The 23,787-nt window shown below is 49.1% G+C and overlaps 1 protein-coding gene across 2 annotated transcripts in view; it reads left to right on the top strand.

The window, feature by feature from the left end:
• Positions 1-1,978: 1,978 nt before the first annotated feature.
• Positions 1,979-23,787, top strand: part of BRDT (bromodomain testis associated) — a 2,808,714-nt gene continuing 2,786,905 nt past the window's right edge. For both annotated transcript variants that reach the window (XM_078646309.1, XM_078646320.1), the window contains exon 1: positions 1,979-2,095. The gene's annotated coding sequence lies outside the window, so the exon portion shown is untranslated. The remainder of the gene's footprint in view (positions 2,096-23,787) is intronic.

Here is a 23,787-nt window from a genome sequence, read left to right on the forward strand (position 1 = left end):
CGTAATCACTGAAGAAGCACCCCAGGCGCCTTGGACTCAACTCAGCATAGACTTTGGCAGCTTCCCGGACGGCAGGCACATGCTGGTGCTAGTTGATTCCTTCTCAAAGTTCCCAATCGTAGAAGTCATAGCATCCACAGCATTCCCGCAAGTCAAGAAAGTGCTAAACCGCGTGTTCGCCAAGATGGGGCTTCCCGAAGAAATCAAGTCCGACAACGGACCCCCCTTTCAAGGGAGAGAGTTCCAGGCGTACCTGGAGGCTCTCCGGATCAGGCACAGAAAGATCACCCCGCTGTGGCCCCAGGCTAACGGGGAAGTGGAGAGGCTGATGCGGACATTAAATAGAGCCCTCCGGATAGCGGTAGATAATGGCGAAGACCTAGAAACAGCCCTGGACCAATTCCTAGGAGCATACCGTCAAACGCCTCACTCAACGACCAAGTGCGCCCCCTCCCACGTGCTGTTCGAGCGAGCTCCGAGGGACGGCATCCCCACAGCGAGCACGTGGGTGCCGGAAGAAAGGGACGCCGAAGCCACCCAGGCCCGAAGACAGGCCACTAACATCAAGGCCAGCGTGTACCGTCACGCTAAGGAACCAGACATCAGAGAAGGGGACGCGGTAGTCGTCAAAGATCGTCACCCGGGGTGGAAGTTCCGGACTCCATTCGAGCCCGAAGTGTGGATAGTGGACAGAGTACAAGGAACAATGGTTACCGCAAGGAGAGACGGCCAAGCCGTGACGAGAAATGTATCATGCTTCAGGAAGGCGACCGACACAGCCGCCGGACACCGGAGAACAGAAGGAACAGAACCCGGATACCATGAAGACGTGGACTTCGACAGTTTTCCTAGTCCGGCAACCGTGCCGTCACAAGGGGACACTCAGCCAAGGCCAATGCCACCAGGCCCCGGCACCGAGCAAAGTCAACCAAGGGCTGAAGAGGCGAGCGCAGGTCCAGGGACAACCCCGGCTGGGGTTGTCGAACTGCCATGGACCCGGAACCACCGCTACAGCCTGAGGCCTAATCCGAAGCCTAGCCAGCGGCTGAGAGACTTTGCCTGGTCATCACCCTGAACGAGAGTCCTAGAATGTGCCGGCAGAAAAGGACTAAAATAAAGGAGGGATGTAGAGAGCCACTCGGGCTCTCCCACACAATGTATCCTTTCCCCCACGCACGCACGCACAACCTCGGGGCGGGCTCGCGCCGAGGTATAAATAAACATGCGGAAGACCGCTCGGGGTCTTTCCGGCTAACCGTTACCTAGAGTCTGTGTCCCTCATTGTATGTTGTCCAATACACGTAGCAGGCCTTACCTTGCCCCACCACAGGTAAAATTCTGTTAATTCGTTAGTTTTCTATGCATTGAGAATGGTCAGTAACCTGGCAAGTCATTGTTATTTGGAGCAGTCTCACTAAGCCTAAGTGACTAAGCTTCAGACAGACACTCAGGTGCCAACCTTTTCAACAAGTTCTGAATGCACGTGGGTAAGGCTCAGTGTAATTCGTCTACTCCTAGCCTTGGTACTGCATCTGTTCAGAACCTTGAGGGGTGATAGAGGGTGGGAGTCCGAGTAAATGTAGTTGGAAAGGAGCCGCAAAGTGCGAAATGAAGCAATGGAATAAAAGAAATGGTATATGCAACGTAATTACATGTTACATACGTTTAATTAAAAAGATACGACCTAGTCTCTTGCAGCACCCTTGCTGCTTCGCATACCCGACCTGAGTACCAGATATGTAAGCAACACAGCAAGCAGAAGCAGCCAGGTTGAGAATGGCCGACCAGGTGCAGGTCGAAACTCATAAAAGTTCTGTGAGCGCCGTCGCGGTGAGCTCGTTGCAGACGCAGAGATCAGCGGTCGCAGACGCACGTTTAGATTCACCAAGCAGCGTGGACTAGGATTGGCTGAAATGCCGCAAATGTTCCAATGCTGGGACACCTTAATCCCGCCCACTCCCTGAATTCTCCCAGAATATGTTTAGCCAAAGCATTGGCTGTTACGGACGTCCCGGAAGTATTGAAAATGTAGACACGTGATCCGTTAAAAGCTCAGTAACGGACACATTGGAGCCTGAGTTCACGAATGGTTTTGGTAAGTAACGGACAGTTTTGGTGCGGGACGAAAGTGGTATGTGTGAAGGTGTGTTTTTTAAAAATGTAATGTCTATCTCATTTATTCCTGTCAGTGAAGGATTTGTTTATGGGTTGACACAGGATGTCAATTTAGGTTGAAACTTTTATCCCGGGCCTCAGCTTTGCCCGAACACACAGTTAACGTTCCTATTTCTTTTGATATGAGATTTCAGTATGAATTGCAGTATCTTTCTACCCATACGTAATAGGCGGTATCTTGGACATAACAATTTGCAGAGAAAGCGAACAAAGAATGCGAGCTCAGGGTTGCCGTGACCTCTCTTCAGATTTTTTTTTACATACATGCCACCATTTTAGAAGAGGGAAGTGGAAGCTTTAAAAAAAATAATCCAGAGAATGAATTCCTCCCATTTACCTATATTGCGGACTGCATTGGGTCTATTGGCGTGTATGGGACTTGCAAGTGTGCTGCTGCAGGATCAAATATCAGAACAAAAATATACGTTTTTTCCAAATCTGTCAGGAGCACAGAGAAATTGCTATGGTAGGCAGGGAAAGCTGTGACAAAAAGGGTGTGCACTTGCTAGCAGGGACAGGTTACTGTCCGTGCTTAAACCGAGTCACACAAGACCAGCTCTTGCCATCTGAATCCCGCAGAGGAATAGAGTTTTTGCATGCAGGACTTGGGAGGTGGGAGACTAGCCTTGAAATCGGTGTTCTCCTGCCTGAATCTGGTGAGTATGCATGAGAAAAGTGTCAGTAGCCAAGTAACACTAATCACTGCAAGCACCACCCTGCTTAATCATTTCTGGACACTCCATAAGACTCGCTCCTTAGATACACTCACCAAAACTCCACCTTCTAACTTCTGCTAAGCATAATGCAACCCCCTCCCCCCCCCCCCCCCCCCCCATAGCAAACATATAGAATTGTAGATGGGTAACAATGAATTACTGGGCTTTTTTTCACCTACAGGTTCTTAATGACTTCCATTAGACGAGAGTGAAGTTTGAGTTGTGTATATATCACTCAGAACCCCGAGTTGAAAAACATCCCAGTAATTCACTTTTTACCCATCTATATTTTTGTTATGAATGGCTTTCAAAATCATTGGCCCCTGTTCTCACTTCTTTCCTAGGCCAATCTTCTTCAGTATATGGTTTGATTCTTTTACAGTACCGCCCTTCCTTACATTTTTCTCCCAATCATCCTTGCCTATTTCTTCCATAACCGCCTCTTGAACCAAAGCCACACGAAAGTCATCTCAATTATCAACTTCAGTTTCCTTCAGAGGGAAATAAATTCTTGACCTAAAAATCAGCAATTGTATTCTCCTTCTCTGCTACATGGATTAATTTGTAATCAAATTCTTTCACACACATAGAATACCTTGCAATTCTAGCCAATGCTTTGAAGTGTCCTCCTGAAGTGAAAACCTCCACTCACATCTCACAGTGACTGGCTTCCCCAATAAAACACCAAAAATGCTCTAAAGCCAAAATGCCGGCCAAGCTCTGTCTCGCGCAATATTTCTCTTCAAATGCAGACAAGGTTCTAGCGTATGCAATTATAGCTTCTTTACCATCTTTCTCGGTTTACGATAACCTCACCTAAACCTTTGTTGTTATGTTAAATGTTATGTTAAAAGAATTTGTATAGCGAACGTACACCATACAGTTTCTTGGTGCTTATAGAAGTGATCCGCTGCTCATAAAATCCTTCATTTGTAGGCCTGAGAGAACCGCCAGGTTTTTAATTGCCTCCTAAAATAAGAGTAGCATGAAGGTCTAATGTTGAAAGGGAGTGCGTTCCAAAAAGAGGGGGCTAATACCGCAAAGCGGGATCCACCAGTTCTTTTCTGATTAAAGGAGAGAATGGCTAACAGATACTGGTATGAGGGCTGAAGGGACATACCTCTGGATAAGATTGGACATAAATTCCAGGCATGTGCCATGAAGCGATTTGAATATTTCATTAATTCATGATAATGTGTTATTATAACAATGTTTTTAATCTGTTTTCAGTACGGTTGTTATGTTATGTTATATTTAATTTATGCAGCGCAGAGGTACTAAAAGTGTCCCGGCACTAACTCCAGAAAGTTAAAATTAATCCACACTCCGAACCAAGGCTAAAAAAGCAGCGTTTTTAATTTTTTCTTAAAGAGCAATGGGTCCTGAACACTCCTAAGAGCCAGCGGTGACAGGTTCCAGGCCAAACCTGCTCTGCGGACGAAGGAGTTACCGCCTAGCCTTAGGCGATTGAACCGAGGATTCTGCATTAAAAGCTGATCCGACGAGCGAAGTTGTCTAGTAGGTTTATAGAAGACACATCTCTTCTGCAAATAGATAGGACCTAGCCTATAAAGAGCGTGATGAACAATGGACCGCATTTTGAATTTAATGCAAGACTCCACAGGGAGCCAATGCAGGGCACATAAATGGATACGAACACCCTGTCTAAAAGGAAGTCCCAGAAGCAGTCTAGCGGCCGCATTTTGGACCACTTGCAGTTTCCTAGTCAAATAAACAGGGCTGCCGACCAAAAGGGCATTGGCGTAGTCTAAACGGGATAATATCAGTGCCCGGACCACAGTCTCATTAGCGCTGACTGGCAAAAAAGGAAGACATTTTTTAAAGCTTTTCAGGGTGCCAAAACATGTCCCTGTCAACTTTATTATCTGAGCTGAAAAGTTCAGGTCTTCATCAAACCAAACCCCGAGATTTTTGGCAGTGCCCTTGCTCGCAGTAGGGCGGGGGAAATCTGAAGGCCATAACCTATCCCTGAAATCCACTGGAAATGAGCCATACAGGAGTACTTCAGATTTGTCTTCATTGCACTTGAACTGTGCGCTCGCCAACCAGTGGAACACCGAGGCTAAACAATGCTGCACAACCTCCACCGAGTCCTCTCCCGTCTTCCAAGAGAACAGGAGTTGTGTGTCATCCGCATAAGCCATCACCTTAGCCCCCAGAGACTCTGCAAGGTAAACCAGCGGAGTCACATAGATGTTAAAGAGAAGAGGGCTATGGGATGACCCCTGCGGAACACCAGTAGACAAATGAATCGGCGCAGAAGCACAGGGAGGAAGCCACACCTGCTGTGATCTGCCCTCCAAAAAAGATCGAATCCAACTCAAAGCCGAACCCGAGATACCAATTGCCATTAGGCGATCAAGGAGTAAAGAATGGGGCACCCTATCGAATGCTGCCGAGAGATCAAACATAACAAAGGCGACTCTCCCGCCGGCATCCAGGCACTCCCAGATCGCCTCTGTTACCTCCAAAAGTGCTGATTCCGTGCTATGAGCAGCACGGAACCCCAATTGCGCTGGGTGTAGCAAGCCAGCCACCTCTACAAAGTTGGTTAGCTGAGATGTCATGACCTTCTCACAAACTTTAGTCAAACTTGGCAAGAGCGAGATAGGCCGATAATTGGCAGGAGACAGCGGATCAAGGGACGGCTTCTTAAGGAGGGGCAGGATCAGTGCTTGCTTCCATAGCAACGGAACATTGACCTCGCGAAGCGACTGATTGATCACAAAGTTGACCTCAATATGTATCAGCCACCTCCACTAGAAGCCTAGCGGCACAAGGGTCTTTAGGCGAGCCAGATTTAAGTGCTTTAAGAATTATAAGCGACGAAGTCGAGTCCACTGGACTGAATGCAGAAAAGGAGCAACCTAGCTCCCTCTCCTGTAACCCCAAAGGAGCAGCCCTAACTGTCTTGGGCCCATTCGAAAAAGATTGCTGGATACCAACTATTTTTTCCTGAAAGAAATTAACCAAGGTATTGCACCAGGTAACAGAGGATGGTATCACCGCCGCTTGGGGACTAGGAGCCACAAAACTCTGCACAATGGCGAATATTTCTTTGGAATTCTTATTGGCCCGCTCAATGCAAGCTGAAAAATAACAGCCCTTGGCTAAGCCAATAGATGAGTAGTAAAGTTTCTGTTTGGCTCTAAGTGCCTGTTTGGCAATGGGACAATAGCCGCTGGAGCGCCAAGCTCTTTCCAGGACCTTGCACGCGTGTTTCAATGTTCCCAGCTCCGAGGTAAACCATGGCTTAGAGGCTGACTCTCTCCTAAGCTCACTATGCACAGGGGTGGAGAGAGCATTGACTGAATCAGAAATCCAATCGGCAAAACTAGACACATTATCCTCCAAGCTTCCAAGAAGGGGAGGCCGAGCCGCTGCCAAGCCGCCGCTAAATTGCCTTCGTCCAATTTCCTAGCAGTAGGGGGGCGATGGTAGCTGGCAGGCCGCGGCGGGCGTTGCACAGCCCACGAGAAGAATATGGGGAAATGGTCAGACCAAGCGACCTGTAGAGGCTTCACTACAGATATAGAGAAATTAGCGCAGATAGGATCAAGGGTATGTCCCCCTTGGTTGTGAGATTGTATGATGGATATGAAAGTGAATGAATGATTCAATAACCTTTTTCTTTCATGGTTTTAAAACTTAATAAATGATATCTTTTGTATTTTTGATAAATTGATCGTTGTCTTTGGTTCTTTCTGACAATTATTACATATGCAGGAGTATCAAATGGTCTATATTTTGGTTGCCTTAAATCTGTACACTTATTGACTTTTTCCTTACTTTAAGGAACCTCATTAGGAACTGTTGGGGCCTTTTCTTTAAACGCGATTTGAATATCCGGCATCCGACCTTGAATGTTTAGCGCTGGGTTACTGGAAGCCAGTGCTGTTTCCTCATAAGGGAGTGACGTGTTGCCATCTTGGCTGATGATAAATAAGTCCCGCTGCCTGATTTTGCTCTAGTTGCAGTCTTCTCATTAAGTAACCTGGAAGTCCAAAGTAAGTGGAGTTGGCATAGTCGAGGTGTGAAATTACCAGAATAGCTTGAATGACTGCTTCTGTTGTAAGGAATCTACTAATTTTCCTGATCTTATGGAGTTGAAAAAAACAGGTACAGACTACTGTTCCGATCTGGGTTTTTATCGAGAGGTCCCTATCGATTGTGACACCACCTCCTCCCAGGCCTTCAAAACTGACCTCAAAGTTCTCCTCCTTCAAAGACACTTCCAAACTTAATTCACGCCCTCTCTATTACCTGAAGGAAGACCTTCCATTATAGAAAATTCTTCTTTCCATGACTATGGAAGTGCCTTCCCAGTGTGTTCTTGTGGTTTGAGAGTCTGCCATTTATTGCAGTATTATCCTTCTACCTGTGTTTGGTACTCGTTTATAACATGCTCACGTCACTTTTCTCTTGTATCACACTGTTTGCTACCTCTTACATTTTGTTTACTTGCACAAGTGCCACCATTGCCTACGTAACGTTTGTTCTTGTGTTTGAGTGTCCTCCATTTATTGCAGTATTATACCTCTATTTGTACTTTGTACGCTTTTGTAACCTGCACACATGTCACTTTTTCCTGCTGTAATGCACCGTTTGCTACCTCTTGTATTTTGTTGGCTCACGATTGTCACTTTTGCCTCATGTAATGTAACGTTTGCTTTTGTAATTTGTTCACTTGTAATGTTCTCATGAATCAGTTCTGTTCCTATTGTGAAGCGCTCTGACACCTTCGGGTAAAGTCAGCGCTATATAAAAACGCATAAATAATAATAATGGCTGAAGGAGAGGGGAGTGGAGTCACCCCCAACTCTAGAAGTTCGAAGTCCAATGTTAATCGCTTTTTTTGTAACAACACTTTCCTATTAAAGATCAACCCCCTCAAAATATTGAAATCAGTTATAGCCTCCTTCATAATTGTAAAGTCTCTGTGTCATTCCTCCGACCAAACACATTTCACCTGTTTTTTGACTGTTAAATATAGAACGTCTTGTTTGGAAAAAACTTCAGACATACCATGAAGAAAATTCTGCTAAAAAGGATCTGAAATAACCGTGAATTCCGAAACTTGTGCTGCTTGTATCGCCTCAACCAAACTTGGTTTAGGTCTAACACCACCCTCTCATAACATACTTCCCAGATAAATAGCACTAGTCCCTTCAAATGGGCATTTTGGAAATTTACTGTTAAACCTTTACTTTCCAATGTACATAAAATCTTCCTTAGTTTGTCATGTTCTTCCTTGGAAGCACGGCCGCTGCAAACCTAAGTGGCATTTTCCTGAATTGGGAAAGACCTCCTCAGTATTAAAAGCTGTGAAACCCTTATACGTGGGGTCTAATTTGATTTGATGGTACGCCATAGAAAAGTCCACTATCTGATAGACTTCTAGCTGCAGATTTCTTACCCTAGAATTATCCCCAGGCGACAGACCGGATCTGGAAAATTTTAGTGAGCAGTAGCACTGCATGCTGGTAAGTGGCTCCAAGTGGCGTCAACGTCTGCCCCAGAAGTAACATGCCTGGTGCCTATATAGGTGCCACCCCAGCACGCTGTCAGTGCAGAGCTGGAAAGAGTTACCCCTTAGTCATTTTTTTACTAAACTTTTTTAGACTTCTGTCAGTGTTTTTTGCGATCTTCTTTTGGTGTTGCAGGGATGTCACCTCGGAGGGCTGGTTTCAAGCCCTGCAGCTACTGTCACCGCCCAGTGTCGGTGTGGACCCGCACCATGTATGCCTTTGGTGCCTCGAGCGTGACCATGATCTGAAGGCCTACTCTGATTGCCCTGCCATGAACTGGAAGGCCTTGAAGGCCTTGAGAAACCGATACCGCAAGTTCAGGCGACTCAACTCGCGACGCCGTGACAACTGGGTCTGGGGCAAGAGGAAGGTGTTACGCCGCAGGCCGACTCACGGCGCTACCAGTTTCCTCTTCGCCATCCGTGGTGCAGCCCGCGGTGCCCCTCCCTCCTCTTCGGGGGCGCCGCGGTACAGCATTGCGGACCGCTGTGGCCATTTCAACGGAGTCACGGAAAGCACCCGCTATGCCTATTGGTTTTCGGGCATGCCGCATAATTGCACGGCGGCCCATCTGCTTCCTGAGGCACCTTGGGACATTACACTCACCTGGTGTGGGCGTCTGGTGATCCTCTTCCTGAAGGGCCATATTGTTGCTCTCCTCTTCACCTTGCTCCCAGAGGGCAATAGGGGAGGGTTACTTACCTTCCTAACATGGCAATCTTTCTGTAATGCACTTCACTCTTTTCCCTATCCAAGATGGCGACACCTCTCCTTCCTGTTTTGTCACTGCCTGTTCCTGTATGTCACTTCCTGTTTTTTTCTGTATTTAAAGGATCAGAACCTTTCTTACTTGCGTTGCAACACTCCTTGTTCTGCTGGCCTCGCTCTTGTTGGTTCCCTGGCTTCTCTTTTGGTGATTCATTCCTTCCATTGGTGCTTATTTTTCCCCTTGCGCTTTCTGCTCCAGCTTGTCTTGCAGTCTTCTCCTGGTTCCTTTTTGGTTCCGGGTCTTAGTGTTTTCTGGCTTCTTGTCTTCTCCTTCATTCCTGGAATCTCATCATCAATATCAGAGGTTTTTTACGCTCGGGGTTCAGCATCCTGAACCGCGCATGCTGTTTCGAGCATCAGTAGCTGGTTGTTGCTCGTCCCCGCAGGGAAATGCTTCGTAAATTACAGGTCCCCCTCGGTATTCCGGGATTGTTCGTACGGATACCCAGCCCTGAACCTCTCCCAGTTTGAACCTGGTACCCCAGCCATGTGGCGCTCCCTGTTTTCACAATTGCCGCTTTTTTATTGGGCACTTGATTCCGGGATTGACTGGACAACCGGCCTCCCTTGCCTACCTTTAAGTAAGCACACACTTACCTGAACCGCTGCCAGACTGACCCGGGTACCCTACCCAGTGACGCTCCCCGATTCCACAATTGCCTCTATTAAATGAGCCCTTGATTCTATTACTAACAACTGGACACCCGGCCTCGCTTGCTTCTGTCTACCATTTAAAACCATCCAGCACCATTGTCCTTTTTGTCCTGATGATGATCTCTTAATAAAGGAGATCGAAACGTTGTTAACTCTTACGACCAAAATTCCCTCATTTAACATAATACCTTTGGAGTTTTGTACAATGTTGTCAATTCGATGTAAATATTTTTAAGTCGCCAGCACCTATCACTTCACGCACTTTTTTCACTATATATGTGTGAGCATTCGGACTACCTAATTACTAGTGGATGATATTCCGTTTATGATGTCAATAAATGCAGTCATTCCAACAACCTTGTGTCCCGTCATACATTGTCTTCCTGGTCCGCCCTGCACTCTCTCTTCATTAAAGAAACCCGGTCTTAAGCTAAATTGTTCTTCCTGGTCCAACTTGGACTCTCTCTTCATTAAGGAAACCCAGACTTAACCCAGAATTTAAATTAATAGTAGCCTAGGCTACATGAGGACCTTGTGGCCTCTTCCAGACACTTGTTCTTACACTATACTTATGACCCCAGGTCTTACTACTTGGGTACCCTTGTTCTCTTTACATATTTGTCCTATCGTAGACCTGTGCCCTCAATTTCTCCTCAAGAAGGGGAATTTCAAAATGCTCACACTCGCTTAGATCTTGTCTGCCCTAGACCCGGAAGACTGGAAGTTGGCATTTGACTTGCAGGACGCAGATTTCCACATTCCCTTCCTGCCTTCCCACAGGTGTTACCTGCAGGTCACAGTGGGCCATGAGCACTTTCAGACCACTGTGTTCTCTTTTGGCCTTACCAGCGCCCTTCGGGTATTGACTAATGTGATGGCGGTGTTTGCAGCTTATCTGCAAAGATCAGGGGGACCAGCCTCCACCTCCCATCCCACTCTGAGGCTGCTGGGTCTCATGGCATCCTGCTGGTGAAGAATGCCTACTGGCATATGCCGGCTCTTCAGTGGGACCTGAAGTTCCAGTAGGCGCAGTGGTGATTAACAAACCGTGATTGGGTCAGCAGCAGACCCCTCTCCTTTCCCGAACCAGATCCAACAGTGTTGAGAAATGCATCACTCCGGGGATAAGGTGACCATCTAGGAGAGGTGGAGATCAGGAGCCTACGGCGGAATCCACACTCCACATCAACTTGCTGGAGCTCTGGGCGATACGATCTGGCATTAAAAGCCTTTCTACCCTGCAACATGCGAAGGCTAGTGCAGGTGTTCATGGCTTCACCAACATCATGTGGTACTGCAGCAAACAGGGTGGGATGGGGTCGTGGACCCTTTGTCAAGAGACCCTGCATCTCTGGACATGGTTGGAACATCAGGGTATTTCCCTGGTGGTTCAGCTCCTGTAGGCTCTCTAAACGCCATGGTGGACCAACTCAGCCGAAGATGACTAGCAGATCACGAATGGCGTCTCATTCGGGAGGTGGTGCAAGGTCCTCCTTTTTGCAGTGAGGAGAGCCTTTTTTTTTAGATCTATTTGCCACCTCAGAACATGCAATGTCAGAGGTTCTGTCCACTGGAGTTTCCAAGGCGGCTCTCGCTCGGAAACTCTTCGTCTTGAACCGAGCTCAGGCCTCCCATACACCTTTCAGCCAATGTCACTCCTGTCCAGAGTTCTCAAGAAGATCAGGAGCCGCTGGGTCCAAGTCATCCTTGTGGCTCCAGACTGGGTTCAGAGAGTTTAATATCCTGAGTTGTTGAGCATGACCATCCGTCCTCTTATCAGGCTGCCCCTTCAGCAGGATCTTCTATCTCAGCAGCAGGAGAGGGCCCTGCCTTCTTGCATGAAGTTTGAGTGGCAACAGTTGAGTCTTCGACCTTACGCCCGAAATCCGTAATGATATTCTGCCAGCCAGGCGTACCTCCACCAAAACGGTATACGCCTGCAGTTGGTGCAAGTTTGTAGCATGGTGTGCAGCAAAGCAGGTTGACCACCTGTCTGCTCCTTATTCTCAAGTTCTTCTCTTTATTCTTTCCCTTGCCCAGCAGTGATGTGCTTTGGACACCTTAAAGGGTTATCTTTCTGCTATCTCAGCCTTTCTGCAGTTGCCTGACCAGCAATTCCCTATTGAATATAGGTTCTTGGAAGGTTTGCAACATATGTTTCCTCCTTCTCCTTTATCATGCCCTAAACAACCTTTATCTGGTCCTGACATTCCTATTGTGTGCTCCATTTGAACCCTTGCACAATTGTCCTCTCAGGCTCTGTACCATCAAGACAGCCTTCCTGGTGGCAATGACATCTGCCCACAGGGTTTATGAGCTTCAGGCTTTGTCATTCAATCTTCCATACCTGAACATCTACCTAGACAAGGTGGTTCTAAGCACTAGAGCTTCCTTTCTTCCAAAAGTAGTCACTCACTTTCCTGTAGGCCAATCCATCATTTTGCCTACTTTTTACGCTCCACCACATCCCTCATCTGCACTGACTAGACCCAAAAAAGCAGTGTTGTCATTCTACCTAGACCTCATGAGGGAGTTCAGGGTAGACAGCCAGCCTCTTCATGGAGTTTGTGGCAACGAAGAAGGGGCATGGGTGTGCAGAAACGGACCATCTGCCAATGGATCTGGTCTACATTAAAATCTGCTGTGCACTGGTGTTAGACCTGGCACCTTGGCTTGGGTCTCCCTTCCATTTTTTGTTGCCTCATATGTTGTTGCTGGTGTTGGATGCTTTGGGCACTGTACCGCTGCTGTCCAGTTCCACAGTTCAAGTGCGCCCTATGGTAAATTGATGTATGGATTAGTGACTCCATGATTGGCTGGTTTGGTTTACTTGTCCGACCCTAGTGCAGTGCACATAGTGTGCCCAGGCCTTGTAAACCAAATGCTGCTGGTGGGCTTGCAGCACTGGTTATGCCACCCACAGAAGCAGCCTGTAGAAGTGTGTCTCAGGTCTGCCATTGCAGAGCCTGAGTGCAGTCTGGTATTGCCACGTTGACTTGGCAAGTGCACCCAATTGCCGGTCCTTAAACCTTCCCTTTTCTGCATAGTAGTCACCCCTATGGTAGGCCCAAGGGCTGGGTGCATTGTAGGCAAAAGGTAGGACAAGCCCTGATGTGTGTGGCATTTCCTAATAGTGAATTACAGCGATTTCTTTGTTTTTCACTTTTGCAAGGCTACCTGTTCCCTATAGGCCATAATGGACAGTTTGATTATTACATCTTGTAATCCTAAATGACTCGGGGGAACTAGGTAGAAATTCGAGTTTAGTATGCATCAACTCGGAATGATAAAATACATCTTTTAGTGAAGGTGGTTTTAACATTCTGTGTTTGAAAATACCACTTTAAGAAAGTAGTTTTTTTCTTGCCTAAATGTCCAAGCCTGCCTCTGCTAGGTTGTGTATTCCTTGTCTGTAGTTTGAGTGACGGGGGCTGGGGGAATCCAGGAGACGGGGTGAGTCCGCACAGGGCTGAATAGAGCTGTCTGCATGTAGATGGGTGGGAGGAGTTGCACCTGGGAGCTGAATAGAGCTGGGCCTGCCTTCCACAATGCTGTCTCCACCTCCTGTGGTGCGTCTGATGTCCCTGGCCCACAATGTCAAAGGAAAGAAGGAGCCTTGTCAATAAAGTTCTCCAGGACTGCACAGAACTGGTTGGACTGGGTACAGGACCCTCTGCCTTCAGAGGACAAAGGAGTTGCTAGTATAAATATTGGGACCCAGACCCAAGAACTTTAGATCACTACTAGGAAACAAGTAGGAACTTTTGCTGAGGAAGAGGAACCAGAGAGACTGAGGAAAGACTATCCCTAAGCTGAAGTGTTGCTTGGGGATTGGCCTACAGTGGTTGCCTGACTGCCAAAGAAAGTGGAGAGGAACTTTGTGTGTACTTTCATCAACTTGTGAAGGATCTCCAAGGGCTTGAGCAAGAGCTTGCCTCCTGCTGAAGTCTCAGGGACAACAGACTTCACCCACCAACTCCCCAAGAGTTCTTTGGAAGTGCCTACAGTTGTGTTGGGCTTTCTGAGGAACTGCGTGTCGCAACGAGCTCTAAGTGCGACTCACAAAGAAGAAGCGTGTCGCCGCCTCTGCCATCGCATCGCCGCAGAAGAGGATCGACGTCGCATCCGATGCCGTTGCATCAACGGAGGATTGTGTCGCTGCAGCTGTCGCATTATCGCTGAAGCGATTCGCATCGCCGGAAAAGAGGATAGACGTCGCATCAGACACTGCCGCATCCCCGGGAAGCGTGTCGCAGGGCCTGTCGCGATTCAGAAGAATCGTTGAGTCGCCGCACGGCCGTCTGGCGTGCACGCATCGTGTCACATCCAAGAGAAGACTCAATCTTTGTTTCATTGCACCGGATCTTCATCGCATCACGCCGCTGAGGGCCGCTTCGCCACGGAAATACAGTAAGAACCCAACGCATCACCTCCCGTCGCAGAGAAGAACCGACGCATCCCCTACGCAGCTGTAGGGACCCGACGCATCACCGTTCTTGCGTGTAAGAAATCCATGCATCCCTGCAACACTTTCGTTGTATAGCGTTGCACATTTTAAGGTACATTGACTCTGTGTCGCATTTTACATCCAAAAGAGAACTAAGCTAATTCTACCATTTTTTTAAGTACAGTATAGTGGTTTTTTGTCGTTTGTTGTCTTGTGTTAAGTCTATATAAAAATACTTATTTTATACTACAACTTGTGTGCTGTCCATATGTAGTGTTGTCACTGGGTTACTGTATGTGTTCACAAATGCTTTACACACTGCCTCTGAGATGACTGTCTGCTCGTGCTAATCTACCAAGGGGGTGAGCAGGGGTTATTTTAGGAGTGTACCCCCTAACCCTGACTAGACACAAGGGTCCCTATTTGTCACAGGTACTTACCTATGCCAACTAGAGACACCCAAATCTAACAACTGGTCAAGTAGCAAACCCCTGAGGTTTTGCATGCTCCTTCAACCAGAGCCAAGGCTGCAACCACTGTGCTAGCATGCGAAGTCCCGGTCCTGAAAATCTACCATAAGCATCGTGGGTTTCCTTGTAGGTGTTCACGAAACACTATTGCCTGGACTGACGAGTCCATTGCCCATTCCGGTCTGCAGGACTTTTTGGTTTGAAATAGTTTCACAGACCCACCTTCGGGGAGGTATTGTTTGGGTATCTATGAATATGTTACTTATCTTCAGTAACGCCTTATCTGATTGAGACTAGATCTAGCCACAGATTTCTTACCAGCCCATCCATCTGTCCCTCTCTGCAAATGGATTTCTAGGAACCTGTTTCCCATTTCGGGCCCTGGATTTCCTTACCAATGGTCAGTGTTCTTCGTTGCTCCGTGCTCCTGCTGTGGAAAGTCGTGAAAGTAACGGACGTCAGCGCTTTGGAGTGGTGCCCATATAGGTTCCACGCACATCACTCGTGGCACTGATGTCACGTGAAGCCAATCGGCATCCAGGGATACCACTTGCGAAAAATTTCTGGATCCAGTCTGATGCCTGAGGATAATTTTAATGTAAGAAATCTGCAGCTAGATATCTTCTACCAGATGAAGCATTACCGAAGGTAAATGACTTGTCAGTTGAGAACTCTTTGGCATCCTTTACAATAGACAGCATTTCTTTAATTGTAGGTAGTGTGAATTTATCCCTAATTATATTCCTATTTTAATGGCAATGCATAATCTTCATTCAATATTACTATGTCTGTTACAAAAGGAGAAACTCATTTGGATGATTATATAGCCACACGTTTTTGCAATTCCTTGGACACATCCTCCCTAGCATAGGAACGTTCCTCAGTCCAGCAACTTTAGGTTGAGCATCCGATGTTAACAATATTTTGTGTTTAAAATCAAACTATTTCCCAGTAGATTTTCCAACAATTTGAGGTAATTCCTTTGAAAACGTGCACTAGTCTGTACTCTATCGTCTGTTACCAACACTTGCTGCCTACTGTTTGGGTCTAACTCTATATGTAGATTTATTATAAGCGCATCATCTAACTCTCCAATTGTTTTTCTGCTTTTACTTTTCAAAACAAATGTTGTATAATCCAAAATGTCAATCCTTCACCAGATCACCCTTCTGGGTGTATGTGTCACTTAAGTAGTCTCTCATCAATTTGTTTCCTTTCAAACCTTTTTTTATTATTCATGGTAAAAGGTGTGCCAGAATCAGCATACACTCATTGGGACACCATCAAATGTGACAACACATTGAGTCCTTTTCTATTGCCGATGTGTTAACAGTTATTTTATGGTTTAAATCTTTTATTGGGTTTTCAAAACAGGAAAAACATACAGACCACGTTTCCCCATCAAATGACACAATGCCGAATTCTTCCTGTTTAACACAAACGAAAGCGTACGGTAGTGAGAATAACGACAATGCAAGACTTGTAAAGTCCTTGTGAAGGGGAAACGTTTTCCAACCCCCCACCCCCTTGTCCACAAAGCAAAAGAAAAGGGAAGAGGGATCCGCCAAGCCAATGAGAGAGAGGTCGTAAGCCGACCAATCCTCAGTTCTGCATCTTGCGATTGCGCGTCAGAGCCTTCTGTTCCTCAATCGGGGTATCTGCTAGGCACAGTAAACGTAAGTAGCGAGGGCAGCTTAGCTCCCTGAACTCCCCCTTGAGCAAAGTTCAAAAGGGCTGCCAAAGTTCTGCAAACTCCTCTCCCCTCCCCGCCCTCGCCAAGTACAACTTCTCCATACCCAGTATCATCCATAGCCTATGAAGCCAACCTATGTGCGGGGGAGGTTGCGTGGTCCTCCAATGTGCCAGGATGTTCTGCATGGCTGCCCCTAGAGCAGAGTTCTTCAATCTGTGGGGCGCGCCGCCATCTCAGGGGGGGCGCGGGCTCCACAGTAAAAGTTTACCTTTGTTGTTTTCTTTTCTCTCGGTCCTACGTTGCAAATTATCACCCATTACCAATGGGGATTTTTAATTGGATAAAGCCGGACCAGCAGCCAATCAGCAAGTAGGAACGTCACTGGTGACGTTCCACCAATGAAGGGGGCAGCAGCTGAGATTGCAGGAAGTACCGCGAAATTTGCGGGCATAAATCTCCTGCTACATTACACTTTGGCTGCTTTTTCTTCCTGTGAATGTTTTCCTACGTTTTACTGTCGCCTCGCTGTGAAGGACTGCTAAATCTGGACAGGTAAGAGGGCTGTTTGAAAGACCGGGGGTGGGGGAAGAGGGTGTTGTAGATGTGGGGCTGATGTTTGTCTGTGCCCCCATAACGGAGGGTTGGAGGGAGGGTAAATCGACGTCCCCATGTTTCTGGAATTTCACATGATTAATTACTACAGCTGAAATGCTCCAGCTGCACTGGGAGGCACGGAGTCTCCTCTGCTAAAACTGAATAGTTCGCTTTCGGTTTTAGCAGAGGAGACTCCGTGCCTCCCAGTGCAGCTGGAGCATTTCAGCTGTGGGAATTAACCATCTCGGGCAGTGGTCCACTCTGCCCCCTCCCACCTGCTCTCTCGGGCGTTTGGCTGTAGCTGTCTGTATACTGTGTACACCAGCACTGTGGCGGCATGGAGTTCCTCTGTGTTTTTCCACCTTGTGTTGCTGATGCCTGTTGGGTGTGCTTCATACCTCGAGTGTGTCTCTTACAGTTATGCAGCCCCGGTTTTTGCTGTTTATTGTTCTTGAGCCCTTGTGTGTGTCTGTGTGTGTGTGTGTGTGTGTGGGTGGGTGAGTGGGTGGGGGTGTGCGTGTGTGTCTTGCACTTCTGCAGCCGTGGCTGTTGTGGGAGAGACTTGTACTGCTGCATCGTCCTGGGATATTGATGGCACTTAAACCTTTCATTATACAAAACGGTTGCTTTTCCCAGTGCTTGTCTTGTTATTACTGCCACATGATGGCATAATTCGGTGAAGCTTGTTTACCTGTGGCCACGTCCCTTGAGAAGGGACAGGCTGGAACACATGTCTGCCCGTCACCCCTCCCCACTCTTTCGCCCTTGTGGGGTGGCCTGATCAAAACTGCTTTCCCCAGTCGAGCAGGGACTTGTTGCACGCATGAACTCACAACCTGCAGCCCTTCCAAGGCCTGGGGCGGGGGAGCCTCCGGGCAGGGTGGGCTTGGAAGCAACTGTGGGAAGCAGGCTCCCAGGGAGCGCAGGAACTAGGCACATGGATGGTTGAGTGAAAGGGAAACAGGCTCCTAGGGAGCACAGGAACTAGGTGCACTGATAGGTGGATGAGTGAATGAACTCACAACCTGCAGCCCTTCCAAGCCTTGGTGTGGTAGAAGTCTCCGGACAGTGAGGGCTTGGAACCAGCTGTGGGAATCTGGCTTGTAGGGAGCACAGGAATCCGGCGCATGGATGGATGAGTGAGTAAATTGGAAATAGGCTCCTAGGGAGCGCAGGAACCGGGCACGTGGATGGATTGATGGATGGATAAGTGAGTGAATGGGAAAGGCTCCTAGGCAGCGCAGGTATTAGGCACACTGGTGGATGAGTAAATGAACTCCCAACCTGCAGCCCTTCCAAGTCCTTGTTCGGTAGAGCCTCTAAGAAGGGAGGGCTTGGAAGCAGCTGTCCTGGGAGGATGCAACTTTTTGGCGAAAAACAGGCACACCTGTCACATTAATGTTAGTGTTATTATCAATCTGTCATGTGTAAAACAAGGCATCCTAGTAAAAACAATTTGCACACATTTTATCTTGGAAAATTGTGTTTTGAGCTGTGTAATAAGAGATGTGGCGCCGCGGCTAGGGCGACTGACTCTGGAATCTGAGGATCACGGTTCGATCCCCGGCACCGGCGGCAGATTAGCCCAGCACCATGTGACTCTGGGCAATAGCTTGCTTAATCTTCCTGACGGCCCCCAGCGCCTAGAGACCCTGACTGGTGATTGTGTGCTTTACAAATGTGGATTATTATTATATGTCTCTTTCACTTAATCACACCCACTCACAAACCTAGTTAACTAAACTCTTATTGTGTTGAACATTATTTGCCGGATATGACCCGGGTTATGCGCGTGGCGATAGATTATGTAGTGTACCAGATTCCAGAAATTTCTGTCAGGTTGGGAGCCCGACATTTCAAAAAATTCAGCTGGGGGTGCTCAACTTACAAAAGTTTGAAGACCTCTGCCCTAGAGCAATCGCTATGAGCCTTCCCCTCCTAGATTTCAAAGGGTACATTAGAGCATGAGTGAGTCCTAGCAGAATGTAAGCGGGGAACCTAGGAAGTTGGGTATCATGATGTGAGTCTGTCGTCCAAAATCGTACTCTAATAGGATTGTAAACGGTCACAGCTCCAAAGTAAGTGCTCCACTGTGCCTAGCCCCCCACACCCTCTCCAGCAGCGGTCACTAACGCGGGGGTCCCAATGATGTAGGCGTTCAGGTGTATGGTACCAGTAGGTGGCCACTTTGGTCAAAGTTTCAGTGAGGCTCGTGTGGTAGGCAGAGTGTCTGGCCCTGTGATATATGCCGTCCCATTCTTTGTGTGTGAGTGACCTCCCCAGGTCCCGCTCCCATCTGGTCCTACCCGCGTTGTATGTATAGGTGGTTGTGAGGAGATGATGTTGGTACAGATCAGAGATCAGTTTCTTATCGGAGGTGCGGGTTACCAGCCACTTTTCATACGGAGTGCGGAAACGCTGTGCGCCTGGTCTGACCTCCGGCTGTAGTGCCCAGTGGCAGACCTGCAAATAGTGTAGGCGATCGGACTCTGGTATACCATAGTCCTCCCTCACTTGTTGAAAGGAGAGGATACCATTTTGGTTAAACAAATGCCCCAGGGCTCTACAGGGAGAATGTCTCCAGGCTGCAAATGCTCTGGAGTCCAAACCCGGGGAAAAGTCGGGGTTAGCGAAAAGCGGGGTCATCGGGGAGGGAAAAGACGTAAGCTCGTGTCGGACAGCAACTCGGTCCCACACATCCAAGACGGTGCTCGTAATCTGCGATGCGTAGAGGTTGAGGGGGGGGGGGGGCGGTGGTGCCTGGGGAGAAAGGGAACCCCCTGAAGGGGCAAGCCCGCAACGGCTTGATCTTGAAAAAGCCAGTTCTTGCCCGATTCTAGCTGGTGCCATTCCACTAGGGTGCGAAGTTGTGTCGCTTGATAGTATAATAGGAGGCCGGGGACCCCAACTCCACCGTGAGCGGGCGGGAGTACCGCGATCGCATGTTTGAAGCGTGGACGGCGACCATTCCAAATAAAGCGCGCCAAGTCGGACTGTGTTCGTTGAAGCCAACCTGCTGGTGGGCACAGTGGAAGAGTCTGAAACACATAAAGGATTTAGGGTAGCAGGGTCATCTTGATAGCTGCTATCCTCCCCAGCCAGGAGAGAGAATGGCGCTTCTATCGCCGGAGTTCGTCGCCGAGGCGCAAGCGGAGCCTGGTATAGTTCGCTCCAGCAGTGGCCGGGATGGTTGGGCCCAGCAGAACTCCTAAATAGGGGATCGTGGTACTGCATATCAAATTCGCCTTGTACCTCGATGAGTGTCTCTGGCGATAGGGGGATATTGAGGGCTTCCGATTTCTCAACTTTAATTTTGAACCCAGAAGCCAACGCAAAGGTATGGAGTTCGATAAAAAGCGCTCGAAGCGATTTCATCGGCTCAGTGAGGGAGAGTAATATATCATCCGCATAGAGGCTGATCTTGTGCACGTCGCCACCAAAGGGGATGCCCTTGATAAGGTTATGTTGCCTGACCCGTTGCGCTAATGGCTCCATATATAGGGCAAAAAGGATAGGGGAGAGTGGGCACCCCTGCCTGGTCCCCCTGCCAATCGGAAAGCGCGGTGAAGTGTGCTCGTTGACACGGACTGTGGCGTTGGGTCGATCATAGCAATTCAGTATACCGTTGCGGAGAACTTCTCCCACACCAAAATGTTGTAACGCCTGTTCCAGGTAAGGCCAGTGCACCCTGTCAAAGGCCTTTTCGACGTCGATGGTAAGTAGCATGCAATCCGTTCTCATCCGCGACCCGGCCTCAATGAGGTGGAGGACCCGTCTGGTGTTATCACTGGTTTGTCGTTAGGGTATGAAACCTGCTTGGTCAGGTTCCACCAGTTGTTGCATATATGGTGCCAACCTGCTAGCGAGGATGCCCGTGTACAGTTTGAGGTCCAAGTTTAAGAGGGATATCGGCCTATAGGAACTACAACGGGTGGGGTCCCGGCCGGGTTTCGGTATGGCCGTTATTGCTGCTTCCAGGAGGTCCGCAGGGATCGCGCCAGGCTGGTCAAAGGTGTTAAAAAGGTCTCGTAACAGGGGGGCCACCTGATGATAAAACGTTTTATAAAAGGCCGCCGAGTAGCCATCCGGGCCTGGGGATTTAACCTAGTTTGACACGAGATATCGCCGAGATCACCTCCTCCAGGCCGATGGGCCGGTCGAGGAACTCCGCCTGTGCCGCGTTCAGGGACGGGAGGTGCAAGCCTCCTAGGTATGCGAGTCCGGCCTGCAAGTCGAGCGGGTCACCTGCGTATAGAGTTTCGTAAAATTCCCCAAAAGCTGCGGCTATGTCAGCACCGTCGACCGCGAGGTCTCCCAGTCAGGTCTGTATGGATCTTACGCCCTGCCTTTGGCGCTGTTCTCTCAGCTTGCTCGCCAATAGTTTCCCACAGGGGTCAACCCCACTATAGTACGCATGCCGGAGGCGAAGGGCTGCATATTGCGCGGTGTCCTGATCTAGGGCGGCCAACATCATTCTCTCCGAGCAGAGTTGGCGCCACGCCCCTGTGCGTTGGTGCATCTGTTCCAGCTCCGCTACGCGTTGGGTTATTTCAGCTCTCTTCTGAGCGCGTTCTCTGTTGTTGGCTGTAGCGATGGAGATGAATTCTCCGCGCAGGACAGCTTTGAGCGCAGCCCACTGTGTGGCCTTAGGGGTGTCGGCGTTGGCATTGTAGGTTGAAAACTGTAAAAACTGGGCGATGGCAGTTTTAATTCGCTCTACTATGGTAGGGGCTTGGAGCAAGGCATCCCGAAGGCGCCAATGGCGAGGTGGGGCAGGCACGGCTGGAAAGAGGAACGTGGCCAGTACCGGGGAGTGATCTGACAGGGAGGCCGGGAGGATGTCCACATCCTTCACTCGGAGCACCAGTTGTGAGGAGCACAGAAGGTAATCAAGCCTAGCGTAGGATTTGTGAGCCGCGGAGTAGTAGGTGTATGCCGTGGAGTGTGGGTGGAAGTGCCTCCACAGGTTGACGAGACCTAAGTCTGAGAGGTGTGCATGTCCCGCCCCGGAGAGGAATCCCACCTGCCCCGAGTGCTGGCAGGAGCGGTCCGCCGTGTTATGGAATACCTAGTTGAGGTCACCCCCAGTAGTAAATGTGGGTGGGTGTTGGCTGTGGCCGCCACCAAGACCGTGTGTAGGAATTTCTCCTGACCCTCGATAGGAGCGTATATGGAGCCCACTAAAATTGTCTGTCCGGCAATCAGAAAGCGGTTTATCAGCAACCTTCCCTTGATCTCTACCTCCCTCTGCAAAACTTGACCGATAAAGGATTTGGACACTAGAATCGCTACTCCCGCCACCTTCGGTGAGGACGAGAAAAACTGCATGGGGAAGGTTCGGGACTTAAGTCGATGGTGATCTTTCGGCAGCAAATGCGTCTCCTGTAGGAGGCAGATATCTGCTGTGGAGTGCTCCAAGAGGGAGAGTATCGCCAGACGCTTGATTGGATTGTTAAGTCCCCTCACATTAAGAGAGAGGATTTTCAGTTGGAGGGACATCATGTGTAATCAGCAGGACCTGCATGGCTCTGAGCAAGGCGCGGGAATGGAAAGGGGAACACAAAAATAGGTGGACAAGGAGGACCCCCCCCAAAACAAACCCCATCCAGAACCCTGCCCCACCTCCCACCTACCCTAGCCCCACCCCTAGACCTCAAAACCCCGTCCCTGCCACCCACCACCCGTTCCCCCAACTCCCAGACTGTGTAAGTCCATAGTCCCAGTCCTGTCAGAACAACACAGGGCAGTGGTAGTGTTACCTGTTGGAGCACTGTCCAGTGGCGGCCTCTGTGGCCCCCGCCCGTCCCCCCGCTGTGAATACAAACGTGCGAAGTCCCCCCCCCCCCCCCTTGGGACAGAATCAATCAGAAGCTGCTGTTTCTTTGGCCACCTCAAGGATGGCCATTGCTCTCTCCTGTGAGATGATGTGGGCTTCAGGCTTCAAGCGCGGCTTCGGGGAACGTCTGCGGCCGACCGTGTGCCAGCCATCTCTGGGTTGTCCCCGTGCAGGCCTTGGTGGTGAAGACTCCTCCTCTATCTCTAAGCCCAGCAACTTGCAAGTGTCCTTGAGCGAGCGCAACTGCTGCAGGGCTCCATTCGAAGATAAGTCGAAACAGGTGGCCCCAGGAATACGGAATCTCGTGTTGACGAAGGAAGTCTGTGGCTACCTTAAAAGTCTTCCGTTTCTGCAAAGTGATCGCTGAAAGGTCCTGGTACAGAGCGATGGAATGGCCGCGGAATTGAAGCGGTTGTTTCCGCCGGGCTTCGCGGAAGATTGTTTCTTTGAGTGGGAAGTCAGGGAGATAGGCCAGAATGTCCAGAGGCGGGCCAGATGAACGCCGGGGGGGCCCCACCCTGTGTGCTCGGTCTATCCTGATGCCAAAGTCCGAGGATTCTCCCAGTATGTCCCTGAAAAGGAATTGTAGGTGGCCAGTGATGTCCGCCCCCTCTGTCTGAAGAGGGACCCCCCCGGACCCGAATGTTGTTGCGACGGGACCGGTTTTCTAAGTCCTCCGCGTGGGCCTGTAGGTCCAGGTGTTGGTCTTTGAGCCGCAGGACTTCTTGTTGTAACTGCTCGACCTCCTCACTCCGGGCCCAATCGGCGTCTTCAATAGCGACCACGCGCTCCCCAAGGCCTTCTACGTCCCGCCTGAGCTCCCTGACCTCACCAGCTACGTCCTGTTTCAGTGATTTAAAATCGTCCCTGAGGGAGTTAAATAAC

This window comes from Lissotriton helveticus, chromosome 1_1, assembly GCF_964261635.1.
Source record: "Lissotriton helveticus chromosome 1_1, aLisHel1.1, whole genome shotgun sequence".
NCBI lineage: Eukaryota > Metazoa > Chordata > Amphibia > Caudata > Salamandridae > Lissotriton > Lissotriton helveticus.